General features: G+C 42.3%; 1 protein-coding gene across 8 annotated transcripts in view; it reads right to left on the minus strand.

Moving 5' to 3' along the window:
• SVIL (supervillin) overlaps positions 1-24,967 on the minus strand; it is a 254,554-nt gene that overhangs the window by 176,042 nt on the left and 53,545 nt on the right. For all 8 annotated transcript variants that reach the window (XM_065921232.1, XM_065921239.1, XM_065921238.1 and 5 more), the window contains exon 3: positions 10,442-10,542. The gene's annotated coding sequence lies outside the window, so the exon portion shown is untranslated. The remainder of the gene's footprint in view (positions 1-10,441; positions 10,543-24,967) is intronic.

The following is a 24,967-nucleotide window of genomic DNA, read 5'->3' on the forward strand; positions in this document are numbered from 1 at the left end:
AGGCTGGGGTCCACAGTCATGGCTTCCTGAGGGCTACAAACCAAACAAGGGGTCCCACCCAGCAAACATCAGAGAGGACAGCATGGTGTTCATCCCAAGGGCACATGCTGGAAGTCTCCTCATTGTTTGGAAAATTCTGTGACTGAGGGGCCAGAGGAGCTGCAACCTGGGGCTCAAACCTCTTATCTTCTAATTCCAAGTGTCAACTGCTCAGGCTCTGAGGTTGAATTTTAAGTAGAAACTGGGAGGTTTGCAGAATAATGGCTTCTCAGCAAGTGACTGGAAACCCTAATGGTCTCCAGGGAAAACAAAAGACTATGGCCAGGACAAGACAGGCCACTAACCAGGATGTACTCTGCACCACATCACAGGAATCTACCTCGCTGAAGGAAGGTCCTGACCTTGTCCTGAAACTTTCAGAAAGAACACTGGAGCTCCCAGCTTCCACCCAGAAACCACAGCCCCAACACCCTGGGAAACTTGGTCAGGGCACCCGCAGCCCTGAACCATCACTCCACTTTCTTTCCCCCCTCCCCTCACTTTTTCTCTTACACAGCTGTGTTCAATTTTCTGTCCTTGGGGTTTTTAAAGGAACATTTATTCTAGGGCCAGGATTCTCCAGTTTTATGGTTATACAACTCCCTCCCAGGGCCAAAGAATGTTTGAAAAGCCTAAACCCGGCAGAGAGAGTTAGTAATAGTATCCAAATGAAAGTGAAAAGTCCAGACTTGTTCCAATTTCGATTCAGCCGCTTACTTGATTATATTGTACCTTCTGTTTGCCCTTTAAGACGCTAGCTACCTACTGTTTTTAAGTCAGAATATAAGTAGGGTGTATATATGTCTGTGTGCATGCATGTCTTTGTGTCTATGAGGGCATGTGTGTGTCTCTGTCTTTGTGTATATAGGTCTCTGTGTATGTTTGTGTGTGTCTGGGACCAGGTAAGGTACAGAGAAGTCCAAAAGTGTATTTATATTCTTCCACAGTTACTGTTTCCTACTTGACGGTAAATTTTATTTGAAATAAGACATTCATCATAAATTGGATTGAATAAAAGATCACAAAGAATGATGCCTGAAGGATTTTTATGGGCTTGTTTATTTTTCCTGCAGAGAGAGCCAGACAGTACTAGGTTTTTGGTAGTAGGACAGCAGTTTTTTTTTGTTTTGTTTTTTTAAAGAACCCTAGTTTTTACTTAAACAGTCAAACTAGTGGCATTGTTAGCTAAAATGCCCGAAGCTAAGTACATTATCAACATTCAAAAAGCAGAGCCCACTCCCCTCACCAAACATATACAAACATACACACCCCCCACCCCCAACCCCACCAAGAAAAGAGCACAAGGCCCTACGAGGCTTCTAAAATGCAGCCAAAAGGAGTAATCTCAGAAAACCCAGAAGTCCTTACCTGGCTTCTCCTCTCTTCCTGTTACCTAGAGCCCCAAACCTCAGAGAAATCTGCCCAAAGGCTCTGTCTACACAGGTTCACAAACATTCCCCCCCCCCCTTTTTTTTTTGGTCCCCTGGAGTCTCCCAAGGGCCAGCCGCTGGCTTCATACACACCCCACCTCCCCAGTCTGATGGACAAAGCAAAGTTCAGTCTCCCGGGCTGAGGTCCGTGACACAGCACACACCACCCACATGAGAGGTCTGGCTGCGGCCCAAGGCAAACAAGACGATTTTGAGAAACAAAGTTATTTGCACAGACCCACCCTTGCGCAGAGAAAATGGAATCCGTTTTCCTCCATGGATGGATCTGAAATGTTGTCAGTAGCACCTGCTAAATACAGCCTGGTCCCCTGCAAACGATTACAAGACACCTGGACACTAACCTTGAGACCTGAGCATGATGAGGGACCAGGGCAGACGGCTCTCGGGGGCCGCAGTGAGCAGGGCACACCAAGACTTTCTCTTTTGACAGGCTTCTCTCGCTCTTTTAAGATCAAGATAATCACAGTGCCCTTTAGCCCGGCCTTGTAGGCAAAATGACAGGTTAAGGTTCAAATGATTCCTTCCAGATAACCAGACTCTTATTGTCCCATAAGTGGAAGTTAGTAGAGCTCTCTAAACTCAGGGCAGAGGACAGCTGGAAAAAAAAAAAGACTCTGGACTCATGGTTTCTTTGAAGCTGGTGATTTCCTCAAGTAGGGCAAACTCCTGATAGTGATTTCTCATAATAATTAAAAACCCTGTGGATCTGTGCTTGAGAACAAAGATGCTTCTTTCAGAAGAAGATTGTTTTCATAAAAGTAACCCTGAAAAATTCTTCCCTCAAAATCCTGAAACCGCAGGCCCTCTACATGCACAAGGAAATACAACCAAACAACAATAACCACATCAAAATAAGTTTTCAAACCACACATACAAGGAAAAAGTCCTTACAAGAAGGCTTTTAGCAGAGCTTGAAAGACCAGCGTTTTCTCATATCATGTCAAACCAGTTAGGAAACACTGGGTTTTAAAACTAAGGTTTTATGATCAGCCACTTACATTCCATATAAGAAAAGGCAGAAATGTGAGCTGAGAGAGGTCAGATACAATTTTCAAAATCCGACTTACCAAAGTGTGCAGGGCTGCGCGCATGCACGCACACACACACACACACACACACACACACACTCCTTATAAAAAAGAAAACAAACACCACTTGGGTTCATCCAAAATGCACAGTCTTTAATCATGGTCTCAAGACATGATGTTTGCCCAAAACATCCAAAGTGCTTAACAGCCTAAGGAGTAGTTCAAGTTTTCAAGAGAAGTTTCTTACTTGAAGGACCATGTGTCTTAAACAGTTGCTTTCACACAATCTACATGAATAAAGCAGCACTGGGGAAAGAATGCACTGATGCAAATGGTAAGGCCCATGGTTCATACACCTTTGAGGCTTTCTAGCTCTCGTGATTTGTGTACAAGGATGACCTGCCTGGAAATACACTCGTTCTTCACCCTCAAAAGGCCAGCTGCCCATGTGGCATTCCTATAAATAGGCTTATAAAACTGTACCAAACTCAGACATTCCTAGGTGCACCTTTTGGGAAAATCACCCTATTCCCTCCACCTCACTTCAGGATCGACTGTAGTCTTGGGAGCCCCAAAGTTGGGATCCACTGATGTCTAAAGAGCCGTGAGGCAGTGATGTAGGCACAGCCAGGACTTTGCTCTAAAAAGACCTACATGGCCTCTATTAACAAAAGCTTGTAAGATGTCTTTTCTTTTTAATCTGATTTCAAATGAAGATTATTTGTTTTTAACTTTCTTAATTTTTTATTGAAGTACAGTTGATTTACCATGTTAGGTTAGTTTCTGGTTACAGCAAAGTGATTCAGTTATACATATATATATATATATATCTATTCCTTTTCAGATTCTTTTCCATTATAGGTTATTATAAGATATTGAATATAGTTTCCTGTGCTATACAGTATAGCCTTGTTGGTTATCTATTTTATATATAGTAGTTTGTACCTGTTAATCTCTAATTTGCAATTTATCCCACCCACTTTTCCCCTTCGGTAACCATAAGTTTGTTTTTTATGTCTGTGAGTCTATTTCTCTTTGCAAATAAGTTCCTTTGTATCATTTTTTTAGATTCCACACATAAGTGATATCATATGATACTTGTCTTTCTCTGACTTACTTCACTTAATATGATATTCTCTAGGACCATCCATGTTGCTGCAAATAGCAATATTTCATTCTTTTTATGGCAGAGTAATATTTTGTTGTATATATGTACCATATCTTCTTTATCCACTCATGTGTCGATGAACATTTAGGATGTTTTCATGTCTTGGCAAATTGTAAACAGTGCTACTATGAACAATGGGATGCATGTATCTTTTCACAGGAGAGTTTTTGTCTTTTCCAGATATATGCCCAGAAATTGGAGTGTTCAATCATATAGTAGCTCTTGCTGTTGCTCAGTTGCTCTATTATTAGTTTTTTAAGGAACTTTCACACTGCTTTCCAAAGTGACTGTACTGATTTACATTCCCACCAACAGTGTTGGAGGGTTCCCCTTTTCTCCACACCTTCTCCAGCTCAAATAAAAATCTTTTAAACAATTCAACCTAAACTTCAAAAAAATCATGTCAATAAAGTCCTTCTCTCAGCTTTCTCCCAATCAAAATAATAAAAGAAAATCAAAATCATCAGAGGGCCCTCCTCTGGACTCCAGCCCAGCACCACCCTCCTGCCCCACCTCTACCTACAATGGGCAATGTCCCAGATATAGGACTTAGCACTATAAGAGTTGGCCCCATGGAAGAAATGACCTCAAACCCTACCAACGCTTGGCTTTTCAGCCAAGCAGGAAATGATCCAGGAGCAACTTCCCCTAGAGTATGGCTCATCAGAATTTCTAGAAACAGCTGCCTCATGGCTTCCACTGCTTTTCTGCACACCCCTTCTCAATCCACTCTGGTCTGGGGTCCCCACCTCTCAACTACCCTCATCCTGGTCACCTGGGCTCGAGGACCCCACCCTCTCCCACTTCCTGCCTCCCTGGCTGGCTGCCTCTCCTCTACCCCATCCCACCCTGAGCCTCTTTAACAAACTCTTTCTCTCTGTTGTCATCCTTTCAGATGAACTTACTTGTTACCTAAAACCCATCGATAGTCAGAGTTGCTCCTCAGAGTTCTGGTGTCATGTTCAACTATCTACTTAATACCTCTTTTGGATATTTGACAGGTACCTCAAACTTTTTATGTCCACAACAGAAATCTTAAGCCTCAAAGCTGACCTTCCTCATGAACAAACAAATGCAAAAAGAAAAACAAAGAAAGCCCTCCTCCCTCTACTCTTTCCTCTCCTTCTCAGAAGTTGCCAGGATTTGGGAGTCATGCTTTCTGCCCTCCTAGTCCTCACTCCCCAAATCTCAACTATCACCAGTGTTGACAGCTGTACCTCCAAGAAACATTCTTTTTTCTTATATACAGCAGCTTTATTGATACATAATTCACACACCATACAATTCACCAGTTTAAAGTGTACTAGTCAATGCTTTTTAGTATATATGTGGAGCTGTACAACCATTATCAAATCAGTTTTAGACTGATTTTCATCACCCGCAAAGGAAACCACATACCCATCAGCAGTCACTCTCAATTTCCCCTACAACAATCCAGTCTTGGGCAGCCATTAATCTACTTTATGTCTCTATAGATTTGCCTGTTCTGGAAACTTCATATAAATGGAATCATATAATACACAGTCATTTGTGTCTGGTTTCTTTCAGCAAGTATATTTCCAATAGTCATCTTTGTCATAGGATGTATCAGTATTCCCCTTTATAGTCAAATAGCATCCTATCATACGAATATACAACATTTTGTCTGTTCATCAGTTAATGGACATCTGGATTGTTTTCATTCTTTGGCAGTTGTGTATAATACTGCTATAAGATGCAAACTATTACATATAGGACGGACAAACAACAGGGTCCTACTGTATAGCACAGGGAACTATATTTAATATCTTGTGATAAACCATAATGGAAAAGAATATAAAAAAGTATATATATGTATAACTGAATCTTTTTGCTTTATAGGTGAAATTAACCAAACATTGTAAATCAACTATATTTCAATAAAATTTAAAAAGTAATACTGCCATGTTATGCGTTTGTATAGAAAAATGCTTTCATTTCTATTGGGCATATACCTAGGAGTGGATATGGTGGGTCATAAGGTAAAATCTATGTTTAACTATGTTAAGAACTGCCAAACTGCTTTCTAAAGCAGCTGCTTGGGAAAGATTCTGCATTCCTACCAGCCCTGTATGACAGTTCTAATTTCTCCATGTCCTCACCAACACTTGTTACTTTCCATCTTTCATAGAGGGTAGGAAGCAGTCTCTCCTTCTGGTTTTGGTTTATATTTCTGTGATGGCTGGTGATATTGAAAGTTTTCTCATGTGCTTATTGGCCATTTACATATGGCCTGTTACATATGGCCATTTACATTTGCCTGTTTCAGATAGTTGCCCATTTTTGAAGTAGGTTATCGTTCTATTCTTAAATTGTAAGAGTTCTTATATATTCTAGATACAAGTATGTTATTAGGTTACATGATTTGCAAGTATTTTCTCTCATTCTGTAGGTTTTTTCAGTCTCTTGAGAGTGTCTTTTAATCCCAAAAGTTTTTAATTTGGTTGAAATCCAGCTTACCTATTTTCCTTTTGTCACTTATACTTTTGGTGTTATGTCTTAAAAAATTAATTGCCTAGCCCAAGGTCATGAAGATTAACACTCACATTGCCTTCTAAGAAGGATGTAGTTTTAGCTCTTACATTTATTTATTTATTTTTTTGAATGTCATTTCTATTTATTTATTTTTTTCAATTATTTTTATTAGTTGGAGGTTAATTACTTCACAACATTGCAGTGGGTTTTGTCATATATTGACATGAATCAGCAATGGAGTTACATGTATTTTCCACCCCGATCCCCCCTCCCACCTCCCCCCCCAACCCGATTCCCCTGGGTCCTCCCAGTGCACCTGGCCCGAGCACCTGTCTCATGCATTCCACCTGAGCCGGTGATCTGTTTCACCATAGATAATATATATGCTGTTCTCTCGAAACATCCCACCCTCACCTTCTCCCACAGAGTCCAAAAGTCTGCTCTGTACATCTGTGTCTCTTTTTCTGCTTTGCATATAGGGTTATCATTACCATCTTTCTAAATTCCATATATATGTGTTAGTATACTGTAATGATCTTTATCTTTCTGGCTTACTTCATTCTGTATAATGGGCTCCAGTTTCATCCATCTCATTAAAACTGATTCAAATGAATTCTTTTTAACAGCTGAGTAATATTCCATGGTGTATATGTACCACAGCTTCCTTATCCATTCATCTGCTGATGGGCATCTAGGTTGCTTCCATGTCCTGGCTCTTATAAACAGTGCTGCGATGAACATTGGGGTGCACATGTCTCTTTCAGATCTGGTTTTCTCGGTGTGTATGCCCAAGAGTGGGATTGCTGGGTCATATGGCAGTTCTATTTCCAGTTTTTTAAGAAATCTCCACACTGTTCTCCATAGTGGCTGTACTAGTTTGCATTCCCACCAACAGTGTAAGAGGGTTCCCTTTTCTCCACACCCTCTCCAGCATTTATTGCTTGTAGACTTTTGGATAGCTGCCATTCTGACTGGCGTGTAATGGTACCTCATTGTGGTTTTGATTTGCATTTCTCTGATAATGAGTGATGTTGAGCATCTTTTCATGTGTTTGTTAGCCATCTGTATGTCTTCTTTGGAGAAATGTCTGTTTAGTTCTTTGGCCCATTTTTTGATTGGGTCATTTATTTTTCTGGAATTGTTAGCTCTTACATTTAAAATTTTGATTCATTTTGAGTTAATTTTTATACACAGTGTAAAGTAGGATCCAACTTCATTCTTTTGTGTGTTGATATTCAGTTGTCCTAGACTATTTGTTGAAGACACTATCTGCCAATGAATTATCTTGGCATGACTGTCAAAAATCAGTTACCATAAATGTAGGAGTTTATTTCTAGTCTATCAATTCCATGCCAAAAATTAATATGTCTATTCTTATGCCAGAACCATTGTCTTGAGTACTGTAGCTTTGTATTAAGTCTTGAAATCAGGAAGGGTGAGTCTTCTAATTCTGCTTTTTTTTCAAGATTGTTTTAGCTATTCTGGGTCTCTTAAACTTCTCTATGAATTTTAGGGTCAGTTTGTTGATTTCTGCAAGAATTCATCTGAGATCTTGATAGAGACTGCACCGAATCTATAGATCAATTTAGGGAGTATTGTTTTCATAATAGTAAGTCTTCTGATCTGTGGACATGGGATTTTTTCCATTTATTTGGGACTTTAAATTTTGTTCAATATTTTGTAGCTTTATGAGCATGTTTTATATTTCTTTAATTACATTTATTCCTAAGTACAGGCACACCTTGTTCTGTTGTGCTTTACTGCACTTTGCAGATACTGCATTTTTTTTTTTAATGCTAAGTGAAGGTTTGTGGCAACCCTCTGTTGAGAAAGTCTATCAGAACCATTTTTCCAACCGTATTTGCTCACAATGTCTCTGTGCCACATTTTGGTAATTCTTGCAGTATCTCAAATTTTTTCATTATTATATTTGTTATTGTGATCTGTGATCAGTGACCTTTAATGTTACTATTGCAAAATGATAATGACTTGCTAAAGGCTCCAATGATGGTATTTTTTAGCAATAAAGCATTTTAAAATTAAGGCATGTACACTGCTCCATTAGACATAATGCTCTTGTATCCCACAACCTTTCTGAAGCTGATCTAGATCTTAGGTGGAAAGCTTTCAGTCCTCTACAATTAAGTATGAAGTTAGCTGTGGGGTTCTCACAGGTGCTCTTTTTAGGTTGAAGAAGTCTGCTTCGACCCTAGTTTGTTGTTGTTTACTTTATTTAATCTTAAAGAGGTGTTAGAATTTGTGAACCAAATTAGTATGCACAACACATGTCCAAATTTCTCTGCATGAGACCGCTGTCGTTGTTGTTCATTTGCTAAGTTGTGTCTGACTCTGCAATCCCATAGACTGCAGCATGCCAGGCAGGCTCCTCTGTCCTCCACTATCTCCTGGAATTTGCTCAGATTTGTGCCCACTGAATCCGTGATGCTATCTCACCATCTCATTCTCTGCCTCATCCCCTTCTCCTTGTGCCTGAGACAGGCCCGTGTGCAACTGTGTTTGCTCCCTGTTCCGTCTCCACAGCTCAGTCTGCTCCTCTTCACAGGTATCTGTCTCAAGGCAGAGCTGGACTGCCCCATTCCAAGTCCCCACCATCACTGCCCCCTCCCCAGACACATGTCATACAACTTTCAACACACTCAGCCATTATCCTTCATTGTGATCACACGTGCATAAGGTTTAGTATTTGCCAGCACGGATTCATCGTTTTAATCCTCACAACAACCTCACTAGGTAGATGCTATTATCACCATTTTATAGATGTCAACATTGAAAGAGGTCAAGTGTCTTATTCAAGTTCATGTGGTTTGCAAGTGGTGTACTTAGGATTCAAACCCAGGCCCCTCACTCCTGAGACCATTCTCTTAAACATCTGCTATATTAACACGTATGTGTGGAATTTAAAAAATGGTACAGATGAACCCATTTGCAAAGCAGAAATAGAGACACAGATGTAGGGAACAAATGTACAGATACCAGGGGGGGAAGGAGTGGTGGAATGAACTGGGAGACGGGGACTGACATATATACACTATTATATTTACATATTACATTTTACATATAAAATAGGTAACTCAGGAGAACCTACTATAGCACAGGGAGCTCTTTTCAATGTTCTATGATGACTTAAATGGGAAGGAAATCCAAAAAAGAGGGAATATATGTATACATATAACTGATTCACTTTGCTGCATAGCAGAAATGAACACAGCATTGTAAAGTAACTATACTCCAGTTTTTAAAAAAATTTTTAAAGAGGAAAAAAATAATTGCTCTTGTTTGCTTCTTATCTTGCTATCTATACACAAACCCTGCTGATCTCCTTTACTGCTGTTTTTTTAGCGTCTAACACAGACACGGCAGGTGTTAATACATACTCAATGAACACATAAACATTGGACTTCTGATGCCATATAAGAAGAACTCCACGGGACTCCCGTGAGCCTTGCCAACCACATGCCCATGGAGAGTCACAAGACTCATCCATTTCTGCGACTCTTCAGGAAGGAAGGTTATTGAATATTTTCAAACTCACTGTAGCACAGACCCATCTTCACGGCCCTGTCCCCAGTGCATTAACAGCCTAGAGAAGTGTGTTCCATGGAACACATTTTGAGAAATCTTGCCCCAGAGCAACAGGGCAGACAGCACAGTCCCCAGAAAGATGCTTCTGTTGCCCTTGCAATGCCTGGCCCTGCCCTCCTCTAAAGAGTTTTCACTCAGGGACTTGCCCGGTGGTCCAATGGTTGGGACTTTGCTTTCCAATGCAGGGGGTTCAGGTTCAAACCCTGGTCGGGGAGCTAAGATCCACATGCCTCATGGTCAAAGAAACAAAGCATTAAACGGAAGCAATATTGTAACAAATTCAATAAAGACTTAAAAAAAAAAATAGACACACACTAAAAGTCTAACTCAGAGTCCATAAAAGCTTTGTCATGTACAGAGCCCAGTTCAAAAAGGAAAGCCCAATATATTAAGCTCGGCTTTTCTTTCACACACTGGAACGCATGGCTACTGGGGCGACAGACTTTCCCAATTTGTCAGAATGGTTCTCCCCCTGGATGTTCATGGTCCCATAACTTATCACTGAGATACCTTCACTTTTCTCAGAGTTCTGGTTTGTTGAATGTGATTGAAAGAAACTCATCCTTCACAATGTCCTTTACCGTACTCTCAGAATTTCAGGCAAAACCACTGATGTGTATATAACCTTAGAAAAGTTCTATTTCTCTTTCAATACTGACCATAACGCTGATGTTTAAATCATAGCTTCAGATGAAGAATGACTTCAAAATCTACCCGTCTCAGCTCTCCCAGTCTTCCAGCTCATCTACTCGAATTCTTCCTGCAAAAGGAGCAAAAAAGTTTCTACTCTGAAATCTAAGAAAGAAAACAGCCAACAACATAAGAACCACACATGTATGAGCAAGGCAAAGTACATGACTGTGATTCATTTTCTGCTTCTAAAGAGCTTTTCTCCTTTCAATTATTCATCTACAATGGCAATTACAAATTATAGGCAGTGGTTAGAATATATTTTTAAAGCTCTTATTAAAAATATTCAATTAAAAATACATTCTTTAGGGAGCTACCATACAATCCAGTGATTCCACTCCTAGGCATATATCTGGAGAAAACTCTGATTTGAAAAGATACATGAATCCTGGTGTTCATAGCACCACTATTTATGATAGTCAGGAAAGAAACTAAGTGTCCACTGACAGATGAATGGGTAAAGAAGATGTGGTATATATACAGTGCAATACTCCTCAGCTAGAAAAAGAATGAACTAAGGACATGCAACATGGATGGTAAAGTGAGTAAAGTCGCTCAGTAGTATCCGACTCTTTGTGACCCTATGGGCTATACAGTCCATGGAATTCTCCAGGTCAGAATACTGGAGTGGGTAGCCTTTCCCTTCCCCAGGGGATCATCCCAACCCAGGGATCGAACCAGGGTCCCCTGCATTGCAGGCGATTCTTTACCAACTATCAGGGAAGCCCTAATACATGTAAAGCACTTTAAAAAGTCCTTCACAATTACCTTGCAAGGTACTATTCTTATCCCCATTTTACAGACAAGGAATCTAGGCAGAGAGATGAGAAATAGCCGGCCCAACATAATTCAGCTGGTTTTAAATGCCAAAGCCAGATTAGAATCCAAACTCCAACCAATTCCTTCTTTTAACCATTAAACTACTTCTTTTTGTCCTCTCTCTTCAGAAACTTGTTTCTCTGAAGTAGGATCCTTTTCTCTCCACTTCTTTCTGTTCCATCTCTTTATCACTGGGTTCCTGCACTAACTTGCTATGTAGCACCCAAACCTCCATGTTTTTTCATTCTTTTCTTTTTAAAAGTCATTAATACTACCTGACTAATCTTTTCAAACAGGCTGTTCCTACCCTGAAGCCCTTTAAGGGACAAACTGTTTGCAGTTACCAAGAATTCATCCTGCCTACTCCTCTTTACTTCCCGCACAATCTTGTCTGTCAGGCTAGCTGGTCTCCCTCCTTGTCCTATCACCTTGCCTCCCTTCACACTGTACTTAGAAAAACGTGCATTCTCCCGTCTACCTAAGTGTTTTCCTCTAACCCACTTCCTTCGAGGCTGCCATCTTTTGCACTGTATCAATACTTCCACGCTCTTTCATACAACTTAGTACTGATCACTTTTGTCTCACATGCACATATTTCTATTCTTTTTTGGGGGGGAGAGTTCACAACTTAACCTTTCTCTATGTTCCTACCACCCTGCTTCCTAACCCACAGTACCCTAAAACATGGATGGACCTAGAGATTATTATACTAAGTGAACTAAGTTACAAAGTGGAAGACAAATACCATATGATAATGCTTATATATAGAACCTAAAAAATGATACAAGTGAACCTATTTACAATAGACCTTATTTAAATAGAACTTATTTACATAAGTTTGTAGAAAACAAACATGGTTATTAAAGGTGAAAGGTCGGGGGAGGGATAGATTAGGAGCTTGGGATTAACATATACACACCACTATACATAAAATAGATAATCAAGAAGAACTAACTGTATGGCACAGGGAACTATTCTCAGTATCTGGTAATAACTTATAAGGGAAAAGAATTTGAAAAAGAATACATACACATGCATATGTGTGTATACACACACACACACATATATATATATATATACACATATATATGAATAACTTGGCTGAATACCTGAAACTACTACTGCTGCTGCAGCTGATGCCAAGTTGCTTCAGTCGTGTCTGACCCTGTGCAACCCCATAGATGGCAGCCCACCAGGCTCCCCCTGTCCCTGGGATTCTCCAGGCAAGAACACTGGAGTGGGTTGCCATTCCCTTCTCCAATGCATGAAAGTGAAAAGTGAAAGTGAAGTCGCTCAGTCGTGTCCAACTCTTAGCGACCCCATGGACTGCAGCCTACCAGGCTCCTCCATCCATGGGACTTTCCAGGCAAGAGTACTGGAGTGGGGTGTCATTGCCTTCTCCGACCTGAAACTACTACAACATTGCAAACCAACTATTCTTCAATAAAATAAACTTTTAAAAAAAGAAAAGCACAAACAAGACAAAAATACATCTTCCTCTCCCTCTTAACCTTGGTGAATAAAATTGTTTCTATGTGTGAAGCTCTGATTTTTCTCTCATGATGAAATCTGACATTTGGTCTAAAAGCCAAGTTGTCTCCTCCCGCATTCTCACTTTCCTTGTTCCTTTGACCACAACTCTTCTCTCAGGGACAAGCATGGCCTGAAGACAACGAGGCTGCGGTGCCTTTTGGTGTAGTTGGCTGCCATCCAGGTAGCCCGGCCCAGGATGGAGCTTCTCAATGTCTGCATGAACGCCAAGCTCCATAAGGAAAAACTACGTCCAGAGGACAGGTTACATGGGCAGCGCAGCCCCCGGAAGAAGAATGGCCACGGCTCTGTCAACATCAGCTGAGAAGCCCATAGCTTATTCCCTACCTGTACAGATTCACCTGGAACAACTGTGAATCTATGGCAAGATGAAGCACGCTTGCCAGTGCCACTTTATTCAGGACACATGTCTCTACGAGTGCTCACCTAATCTGGTGCCCTGGATCCAGAAGGCATGGACACCACTCCCACAGACAAGAACCTGAGCAGAGAGCAGGGTCCATAGGCCACCTGCCGGAGAGCATGGTCCAGAGCATGGTCTGAGGCGGGTTGTGAAAGTGGCTCCTTTGCCCCTTTCCTGTTGGCCCATTTCTGTTCTGCTCTCACCTTAAAAGAATCTAATTATAGGAATGAGATCACCAGGCAAGCTAACCTAACTCCTGACTTATGCTCTCCTGAATAGACACCGCACGTGTGTGCTCAATCATGTCCGACTCTTTGCAACCTCATAGATTGTAGCCTGCCAGGCTCCTCTGTCCATGAGATTCTCCAGGCAAGAATACTGGAGTGGGTTGCCATTTCCTACTCCAGGGGATCTTCCTGGACCAGGGATCAAACCCACAACACTTGCACTGGCAAGTAGATTCTTTACCACTGAGTTACCCATACCTGCCTTGTCTAACCTGTTGATTCTTTGTCCTAGACTAAAGCATAAGGATGAAGAATTAAGTAGTTAAGAAATGATTAGCTCTCTGCCTCCAACAGCTCCCTTAGCAACGCTGCAGGCAGATCACTTGGGTAGTGTGATAACACACAGCCAGTGTGCACACAATGGCACAGTAGAGAAGGATGCAGAGTCCACCCTCCTTTTGGATGATTCACTGAGATTCTTTCCCCTTTTTGCCCTTTAAAAATTGTCATGGCTGAGCAGAATCTTCAGAGTTGGCCTAAGGACCTGAGTCTACCTTCACCCCAGGTTGTTGGCTTTTCTGATTACAGCAACTTTCCTTTCTAGAAGAAAAAAAAAAAAAAGAAAAAGCAGAGCTATCTTGAGTAAACATGAGTCCTTTCTACAACACACATTTACAACAGACCCAAATAAGGGTCTCTGGGACAGAAGCCTTGTAACAAAGGAAGACAGAAGAGGATGGGTTGGAACTCATGAAAGAGTCAAACATGTATGACCAGAGGGAACTGACTAAGGCCTGGGTCCTTAGAGAAAGAGAGAGTCTGGTGAAGAAGTTGAGACCAGGGTAACCCATCTCAGGCATCTGGACTGAGGGACTGGCTCGAACTTGGTCTGTGCCATTGATTGCATGCAGAGAAATTCTTCAATATTCATTTTCCTTTAAAGGCTGGGGAAAGAGGGAAAACCCCACCCGCACCAGAAAAACAACAGAGCAGGATAGAAGGAAGCTACACTTTCCTGTGTGGTTTCCCTTGTTGCTAGTAATTTGTGTACAGGATGACTTGCCTGGAAATACACTCCTTCCTCACCCTCAAAAGGCTGGCTGCCCATGTGGCATTCCGATGACTCAGCCTGCGAGAAGGGCAGCAGAAACAAGCAGGGCTCCAGTCCTGAGATCCTGGACCAGAGAGGCAAGCCCTAGGTCTCTTAGCTGGCTAATAGTTCGCTGGTTAGTGGTTAAGACAGAGGGGCTTTGGGAAGGCTTTGGTTTTCAGGGCAAATAGGTGCCTCTTCCTTTATTCTCCTCATGTCCAGATACTGCTTGCATGTGTCTTTTTTTTTTTTTTTTTTTTTTTTTAATGGCTGTGCTGGGTCTTTGTTGCCGTGTGGGCCTTTCTCTAGTTGCAGCAAGCAGGAGCTACTCTCCAGCTGTGATGTGTGGGCTTTTTATCACAGTTGCTTCTCTCACTGTGGAGCATAGAATCCAGGATGCATGGGTTCCCAGGCTCCAGAGCACAGGTTCAGCAGTTATGGCGCACGGGCTTAGCTGCTTCGAGGCATGCGGAATCCTCCCAGATCAGGGGCCAAACCTGTGTCTCCTCTCTTGGCCTCTGGACTCCTTACCACTGAGCCACCAGGGACGCCACCCTTGTGTGGTTTTTTGAAAGCATCATCTTGGAAAACGGTTCACTCAAGCACAGGCGACCCTGAACTGGACAGCAGCCAACGACACGCCAGGGTCCTAAAGGACACAGCTGGTGTTAGGATCCAGTCTCTGGAAGCATGTGGGAGGCTTGGTGTCAGAGCCTCCCTCTCACGAACAGAGAATGGGCTTTATCTGCAGAAGCCCAGGCAGAGGCAACTTACAAGGAAATGAGCCTTGTGGGGACGAGGGGACAGAGGGGCCTCCACCATGTGAAGTTCCCACAAAACAAGAAACACTGTCACTGCTGTTGGGGGAGTTTCAGACAGCCGTGAACTCATGATCTGAGGCCACAAAGACCGTTGGCGGTAAACACAGACCAACCCCTGGGAGGAGGCTGTTTTTTGTGCTCCCCCCCAAATTTTTTTTTTCCTTCCTCCCTCACAAATCTGTATATTACTAAAAAGCCCCAGAGCCTTGGGAACTGGGCTAGACCAACAAAAGCCTCTCATCTCCTGAGCCGCCTCCTCCATGGACTGTACTGGGGAGGAAGGACCTGCTTTAGGAAGGAAACCCTGTTTACACACTGGCTACAAAGAAAGGAAGGTGAAAACATTTCAAAAAGAAAACAAGGCCAAGAAAACCAAAAGAAGCCAAGAGGCAAGGGCAGGAGAGGACAACCTCATTCCTCTGTCCTTGGTCCACACCCTCTGGGACCCTCTAGAGCCAGGGTTCTCAAACTTGTATGTACAGAGGGACCCCCTTGGGCTCCACACCAGGGGGCAAGAAAGAAGTAAACCTCCAGTGGAGATCGTGAGCCCAAGGACCAAGAAGGAGACTGAAGGGTCTGTACCTGCGATGCTTTCAATCTCAGAACCTGGTTTGTCCAAAGACAAAGGGAAAACCTCAGTCACAAGATGGTAAAACTTCAGAATATAGTATCAAGAGGAAAACAAAACAATATATCGGTTTCAATGCACTCATGATAACTTGGGGAGAAAAAAAAAGAGCAAACCCACAGTCAGGCCAGGATCCAGACCAAGTGACAGGCTGAAGTTTAATTAAACTAGTCAAGCCTGTATAAAAGTGGAAAGAATTTCAAAGGAGAAGGGTACACTGGGACAATCAATATGGTTGCAATGCAGCAGGAAGAGACATCCAAACTCAAGGTCAGACCCAGGGGGGCTTGTCCAGTCTCTCTAGCACTCTTTCCATCCTTCTAAAGCATTTCTTCCTGGTGGAAAATAAGCTGTCACTGAACTTTCAGATGATTATGCAAAAATTCTGACAAGACTTTGTCAGTAATTGTAGACCAGTTGCATCTGGAGGGGAGATTACGGCAGAGAAGGGCAGACTTTTTTTTTAACCTGAAGGCTTCAAAAGACTTGGGTTTAACAGGAGGTACAGTGGAGGTGCCCATAGGGAAGGGATGTTTCAGTGAGTTGTGGTCACATGTTACAGTTGTCCTTTGGTATTTGAAGGGGCTTGGTTCTGATCCCCTTGGATAACAAAATCCATGGATGTTCAAATTCCTCATTGAAAGTAGTGTGGTAATAGATGTGGTACATACATGCAATAGAATGAAATAATGCCATTTGCCCTAACATAGATGAACCTACAGTTTATCATACTAAGTGAAGTAAATCAAAGAGAAATACCGTATATCACTTGTATGTGAAATCTAAAATATGACTCAAAGAACTTATCTAGGAAATAGAAACAGACTCATAGACATAGGGAACAAAGTGGTAGTTGCCAAGAGGGAGAAGGGGGAGGGATGGAGTTGGAAGTTGAGGTTAGCAGATGTAAGCTATTCCTTATAGAATGGATAAACAACAGGTCCTTCTGTACAACACAGAGAGCCATATTCAATATTCTATGATAAGCCATAATGGAAAAGAGTATCTAAAAAAGAATGTGTACCTATATATGTATATCTGAATCACTCTGGTATATAGCAGAAATTAGCACAACATTGTAAATCAACCATACTTCAATTAAAATTTTTAAATTAAATTTAGAAAACAGAAAAGTTTGGTATAGCATTTGCATACAATCTATGCATATCCTCTCGTATACTTTAAATCATTTCTAGAAGACTTAAAATAGCTAGTAAAATGTAAATGCTTTGTAAATAGTTGTCAGTATGCACCAAATTCAAGTTTTTCTTTTTAGAACTTTCTGGAATTTCTTTTCCCCAATATCTTTGATCTGCAGTTAGTTGAATCCAGGGATGCAGAACCCGTGGACATGGAGGGCCAGTGGTACCTACCTAAGGAGCACAGAGTCAGGTGCCTCTGGGTCCAAGGCATTTAGCAGAGCCTTGCCCCCTCACTGGGCATCCAAGAGTCCCCCTTACAGATCCGAGGGATGAGGCTTCCCCAGACTCAACTTTCACTCTGGCTACTTACTCTGTCTTTCTCTACCTGGATGCTGAGAGCCGGGAAAGGAGGGTCTTGACATTTTCCCAGAGCACTGGGCACTTCCTCCCCCACCTCCACCCCAGCAACCAAACAAACCTCAAGACACTTTCCTGAATTCAGTTCAGAGGCCCCCACCTCCTGTGAGGCTCCCCTGGCTGCCGCCCTCCTTCCTTAGGGACCTTTCTTGCTCAATTCATGCTAAAGACCTGATTACAAACAACTACTGTAGTTCAGGGGGCTTCCCTGGTGGCTCGGTGGTAAAGAATCCGCCTGCCAATGCAGGAGACGCAGGATTGACCCCTGGGTTGGGAAAGTCCCGTGGAGAAGGAAATGGCAACCCACTCCAGTATGCTCCCCTGGGAAGTCCCATGGACAGAGGAGCCTGGTGGGCGACAGTCTGTGGGGTCGAAAAGAGTTGGATACGACGTAGTGATGAAACCACCACCACCTTTATAGGTCATTCTCAACCATCATGGGTTAGATTAGCTACAGCAATAGTAGTAATGGTAATAATAATTTTATAATAATAATCATTTTAATTATTTGAACATTTATAAAAAATAAGTATCTTAGGACTTCCCTGGCAGTCCAGTGGTTAAGAACCCTCCTTCCAATGCAGAGGACACGGGTTCAATTTCTGGTCAGGGAAGTACCTGACCAGATCCCATGTGGCATGTGGGATCATACCCAGAGAAGCCCGTGTTCACCAGTGAAGACCCAGCATGGCCAAAAAACTTAAATATTAAAATTTAAAAATATAAAAAATTTTTAAAAATCTCCAAGTCAGCAAAATCACATTCCTATTAATAGAAGGTGTCCACTGACAGGCCCGATGATAACTGACATACATCTCCGTGGGTCTGTCTGTGACAGTGTGGGGACAGCTCCATTTCATCAGCCTCCAGATACCAGTGGCCAAGCCAAGGTGACATTCTGTTAGCATCAGTTTCAGGACCTCACAAGTTGATGGAAAAACCATTAGTAAGTGACCGCAGTGGCATGTGCAGAAGCTGAGGTCGGAGACAGAGGAGAATGACAACAAGGGGAGGCGCCACAGGAGGGAGGTGGGGCCACAAAGATGCTGAGTGGGAGGGACTTCCTTCAGAGATCACCGGCCCCCCTCCACCTTTAGAAAGCGCATGGGACCACTCTCAATGACATCAAGGCTGCCTGGCTTCATTTTAATATGGAAGTGGGGCAGGTACAGAAAGCTTGGATAAAGAATAAATCATAGACCATTTATAGAGTGCCAACAATGGTCCATTTTGTGTGTCAAGTAATTTATTAGAGATTTTGTTCTTGAACCATGTGCTTGTAGTATATTTACACATTAGGATAACATCCATAGAGCAGTGAGTATTTCCCTAAACACTGGATTTTTTTGTACTAAGTAAATGTTGGTCGCTTTCTCTAAATGAGCACATATTAAATGTATTTTGGGGTACAATTTGACCGTGCCAATCTTTTGCCCTCTATTTCTCTTAACCAAGAGAATGTTGTATGTATTTTTTTTCTTGCAAATGGACTGAGCACTGTTACAAAAGGCCTCTAATCCTGTATGTTTGTAGCATTTCACAGCCACACTTCATTGCTCAAGTGGATGTGGATTGACGGACGGGAACCAATGGCCACAGAGCAGCTCGCTGTCCCGGGAGGGTGTCTGGCAGCCAGCACACAACCAGCTGCAGGAAGATGCCCACAGTCAAAATAGCAGCTGACGTGGGGACACATGAAGGAGAGGGAGCTAAAATAAGCACACAACCCTCCCTAGTGACATCCAGAAAGGCCACCTCCCCTCTGCCCTTGGGGACACCTTCCTACGGGGACATTCTTCCACTTCATGGGCTTTATGCTGCCCTCAGTGGGCTTCCCATGTATCTCACTACAGCACAGGTTCCTAAAAGGCCAAGTCCTCGTGCATTTTCAAATAGGCTCCTATAAAATCCTGGGAGGCATTCTGCTTCATAATTCAAAAGATGTATGTATTACCCACAACTGCAAGTAGAAACATTAAGTTAATGGGCTGAATTCTCAATTTTAAGTTCTCTTATATACATATATATTTTTTACAAATTCTTTAGTGTCTCCTACTACTTGCCTAAGAGCAACCACAAAATGTGCAAACAAACTCTGAAAAAAAACTCAGCTTGCTGTTTATATGTGCTTGTAAGTATGATGAAGAGTCAGACAACTGAGCACACACACATACACAGCGTCCAAATATAGGGCTATGTGTCCACCAAAATCAATCTGTTGAAATACTAATCTCCAATGTGATGATATTTGGAGGTGGGGCCTTTGGGGTGATTAGGCTATGAAGGTGGGACCCACATGATAGGATCTGTGTCCTTACAGAAAAGACAGGGAGACCCTGCTTTCTCCCTCTGCTGCTCTCCATTTGAGAACACAGGAAGAAGGTAGCTGTCTGAACACCAGGAAGGGAGCCCTCACCTGGAACTGAATCTGCTGGCTACTAGATCTTGGACTTCAATGCCTCTAAAACTGTGAGAAATAAATGGCTTGTTGTTTAAGGCACTTAGTCTATGGAATTCTGTTACGACGGCCTTAAGTAAGACATATAGTAAGAGCCACGTTTATATTTCTGAATGAAACACACATATACACATATGTATATATAGATATATATACACATGTATAAATATACACACATATATCACATACACATATGTATATATGTTTGTAATTATAATGACAAAACATACAATATGCCAAGTTGCAAAACAGGATGCAACATTTCAACATGCCAAAGTGCACCGCAAAGTGTCTGACATTCTCCAAATGCCCTTAAATCTGAACACACCTGAAACCCCGACATAAGCATCTTTTTCCAGGCAGCTCCAGGAGGATCCCCAGATGTGCAGCTGCCACAGCGAAAACAGAGCAAAGACCCTTTCTGGGATCACAGGCTTTGCAGAAGGCACATGGGGTCTCCCCAGTACAGCAGTGGGTTCTGAGCAACCACGTCATGACCCCTCTTCAGTCTCCAAATGCCACAGACCTTTGAGATTCACCAACTGGTGAGGGCAGATACTTTCTATCAGTCTTTGCTTTACATGTGCATGTTTTCGTGAAAGTAAGATGACTATGCTAGGTCTTGCTGTTCTTTTCCTAAATGAACAATGTAAAAACCTACTGGCATGCAAATCATATTTGATAAGAAAAATAGACACTAGGGGCTAATGTCCACCATTGGGCATACATACTCATCAGCTCTCATGGCAGGTAAGGAGGGAATGGGCCCTGGTGGACCCCGGGCCACCCTCTCCTCCTCTCTCTCACCTCCTGGGTGTCTGTTGCAGACATGGGTCTCAAGGGCTTCCAGTATGAGAAGCTCCTTTACAATACCAATATTGCCTCTGATCCACCCCACACCAGCAGTTATGTTTAGAAAGTGATGGCGAAAGGCTGCTACGAATTCAGCAGTGTCTTTCACAGGTCTTTATCTTCTAAGTCACGGCATTTAGCTGCATTCAGAGTAGTGCGCCCGTGAGCCATGATTCAGCCTGCAGAGGATGCTCAGAACAACACACAGGCCACTGTAATACAGCGAACATTACAATAAAGTGAGCCACACGAGGTTTTGGTTTCCCAGTCCACGTAAAAGTTATATTTACTTTACACTCTAGTCTATAAAGTGTGCAGTAGCATTAGGTTGAAAAAAGTGTACATACTTTAATTAAAAAATACTTTCTTGCCAAAAAATGTTAACCATCATTTGAGCCTTCAGCTCGTCATCACAGGAGTAACACCTAAGACCACTGGTCACAGATCACCATAATGAATAGAATAATAATGAAAAAGTCTGAAATATTGTGAGAATTACCAAATGTGACAGAGACGGGAAGTGAGCAAATGCTGTTGGAAGAAAGGCACCCATAGACTTGCTTAACACAGGGTTGCCACAAACATTTGGTTTGTAAAAAGCACAGTATCTGTGAAATGCAATAAAGTGAGGTCTGCCTGTGAATTCCTCCAGCCTTTGTGGTAATTCTGAAGGGCAGGAGAGAAGCAGAGCTGTGTTGAAGGAGGAGTTGGGGGGTGGGGGGTGGTGGTGTGGGCAGGCTGGCTGGGTCTGCTTGCCAGCTGTGTGCTCACCCACTGGCCCTTGGGACCACCTGCTGTAGCCTTGAAGTGGCGGCCCCAAACACAGAGGCAACTTACTGAACACCCCCTTCAAAGTAGAGAGGTGGCCTGATAAAGCAAAATCAGGAAAAAGTTTCTAAGTAGGGCTAGAAGAAACCATCATTGTAGTAGATGGCAGTAAAATAATTAGGCAGAGAGAGAGAAATGACTGAAAATCTTGTGCCCAAACTTCCAGCCCTGAGCTAGTGAGCAAACTGGTGGATTGGTGTTCCTTTACATGTAGGATGCAGGGACGTTCTGATGGAGGGAACAGCGACAGTCAGAAGTCACACCTCCCCCCACCCCAAGCTTTCAAAAGTAGGAGAAATAAGCAAGTGAGACCAGAGACCTGAGGTCACTTAACATGACCCAAGTCAACATATTGAGGATAAATACACACCTCTGGGGATGATTGGCCACTGGATGTTATTCCAGGTAATGCCACAAGCTCTCTTGCTCACTGTTAACTGTTTTTTTTTTTTTTCTTTTAATTTACATATTTGTGTTAGTTGCTGTTAGTTGTGTGTGCTCAGTAGCATCCAACTCTTCGAGACTCCATGGACTATAGTCCGCCAGGCTCCTCTGTCCATGGACTTTTCCAGGCAAGAAGACTGGAGTGGGTTGCCATTTCCTACTCCAGGGGGTCTTCCCGACCCAGGGATCAAACCTGAGTCTCTGCATTGGCAGGTGGATGCTTTACCACTATACCACCTGAGAAGCCCACAGAGTTGTGTTAGAATACACACACACACACACACACACACACACACACACACACATAGACACGTGTGCATGTGTATTATAAATTTTCACAATTTATATATATAAGTATGTGTGTGTATATATATTTTCTTTTGAAGATTTTTTTCTATTACAGGTTATTACAAGATATTGAATATAATTCCCCGTGCTACACAGTAGGTCCCTATTGTTTATCACTTTTATATACAGTAGTGTGTGTCTGCTAATCCCAAACTCCTATTTTATTTTATTCCCAAACCCCCATTAACTGAATCATAATCTTTCTTTGAACAGGTATCTAAAAGCTGACATCCATGAAAAGTGTCACAAATGAATGTAAAATGCACATTTTCAGAGGAATACTGGGGATAAAGTTAGTTAGTAACAGTAACAGCAGTGACTAATGTTCCTGTATCTTAAGGACCTGTAGCTTAGTATCTGCCAGGTGCTGTTCTAAGCACTATGTACAAATCAACCATTTATCATCACTCCTCGCTGCTATTTTTATCCCCATTCTACAGATGAAGAAACTAGGGCGTTGAAAGGTTCCCAAGGTCACATAGGCAGTTAGTAGCAGAATCTGTCTCCAGATCGCTCTCTCTTAATCACTATGCCAAGCTTACAAGTGATTAAAAAAACAACATAAAAGCTTTAAGAGATAGAAAGCCTTTGGACAAGATTCTGCACTTTTCACGGCTGCTGTCTCTAAGGTAAATCTATACATCTTATAAAAACCACAGATTTTGTATGACTTCTCCCCTCATGGCAAGATGGATCTTCACCACTGTAACAGCTCAAATCCAGTTTTATATCCCATTGTTCAGTCACTCAGTCATGCTGACTCTTTGCAACCCCATGGACTGCAGCAAGCCAGGCTTCCCTGTCCATCAACATCTCCTGGAATCTGCTCAAACTCATGTCCATTGAGTCGGTGATGCCATCCAACCATCTCATCCTCTGTAGTCCCCTTCTCCTCTTGCCTTCAATCTTTTCCAGCATCAGTGTCTTTTCCAACAAGCCAGTTCTTCGCATCAGGTGGCCAAAGTATTGGAGCTTCAGCATCAGTCCTTCCAATGAATATTCAGGGTTGATTTCCTTTAGGATTGACTGGTTTGATCTCCGTGCAGTCCAAGGGACTCTCAAAAGTCTTCTCCAACACCACAGTTTGAAAGTTTCAATTCTTCTGTGCTCAACCTTCTTTATATTCCATGCCTGGCAGGTAATATCTTACTGCCAGGTGAGAAATAATAGGAATCTCTACCTCAACCCTGGGGTAGGGCTCACTCACCTTGTACAGATGCCCCACGAGCCTGCTACACATGCACAATGGTGCCCCAATTGCCATCACTGCCCCTGGAGATCAACCAAACAGATGTGTACTTAGAACTGCTGGTACAAGACACTGCACTGGTGCAGAGAAGGAAGAAAGGAACTCGGGCAACAGGGAAGGTTTGAAATACTTACATAAAAAGTAATTAAAAATCCAAGTAGAAGAGACTAGAACACAGAATTGAAGGGAAAAGAGAAACTATATTCACACTGGAATACTTGGCAGTGATAAGGAACAAACTACCAATAACATATCGGTGCCTCTCAAACAGCGACAGACTGGATGATTCCATTTACAGGGCATTATAGAAAAGGCAAAACCATAAGGAAAGAAAACACATCAGTGGTTTCCAGGGGTCAGGGCTGAGCAATTACAGTGGAGCACATTCCAAGGAACATTTTGGAGGGACGCAAATTTATATTTTGATTATGGTGGTTACAAAACTGTATCTATGTACTTATCAAAATGCACAGCCGTATGCTTTTTTTAAAAGTGAATTTTACTGAATGGAAATAATGCATTGATACATCTGACTTTTTAGAAGCAGCCCAAAGCAATTATGCCAACAAAATTATCTCGTGGAATGGGGCTCTTAGGGTCTTCTACAAGGTTCTATAGACCGTGTATCCAACTTCCTCCATTAACTCCCACCCCTGATTTCTTCTCATATAATATTTATAGGAAGATGATGAGTAGCTCATTGGTAGGAGAAAAAGCTCCATTAGTCTTACAAAATTTCTTAAAGTAACCTCTGAGTGCTTAGATAATTATGGGAACTCTACTGTACTAAGAATAGACGTGCCTACTGGCTCTTTTTCCTTGTGCTATATACGTGCCTGCTAATCACTTACAAGGCAAGTGAGACTCCAGTGGCTCTGTCCATGGACACGGATGGCCACTACAAAACCATTATATCACCAGGAAGTCCAGGTCCTCATGTCCATATGGTACCCATGTTCCATGTTGAACTATACTGGAGGCTGACCAAGGTTACTGCTAAGATCTTTAGCTAAGAGCTAAATCTAAGATAAGCTCTGGCTATTGAACTGAAAACTTTATTAAAGCAGGAAAATAAAAAACATCACTGGCATTTTGAACAACATAAACTGCTCTATGACTTGGTCTATATATGGAAACCAAAGACAATGTGAATGACTCTGGTTCTTTCCTTCATTCAACACCCTGCAGATACCTCTTGATTGCCTACATGTGTGAGGC

Source organism: Muntiacus reevesi, chromosome 2, assembly GCF_963930625.1.
Source record: "Muntiacus reevesi chromosome 2, mMunRee1.1, whole genome shotgun sequence".
NCBI classification, from domain to species: domain Eukaryota; kingdom Metazoa; phylum Chordata; class Mammalia; order Artiodactyla; family Cervidae; genus Muntiacus; species Muntiacus reevesi.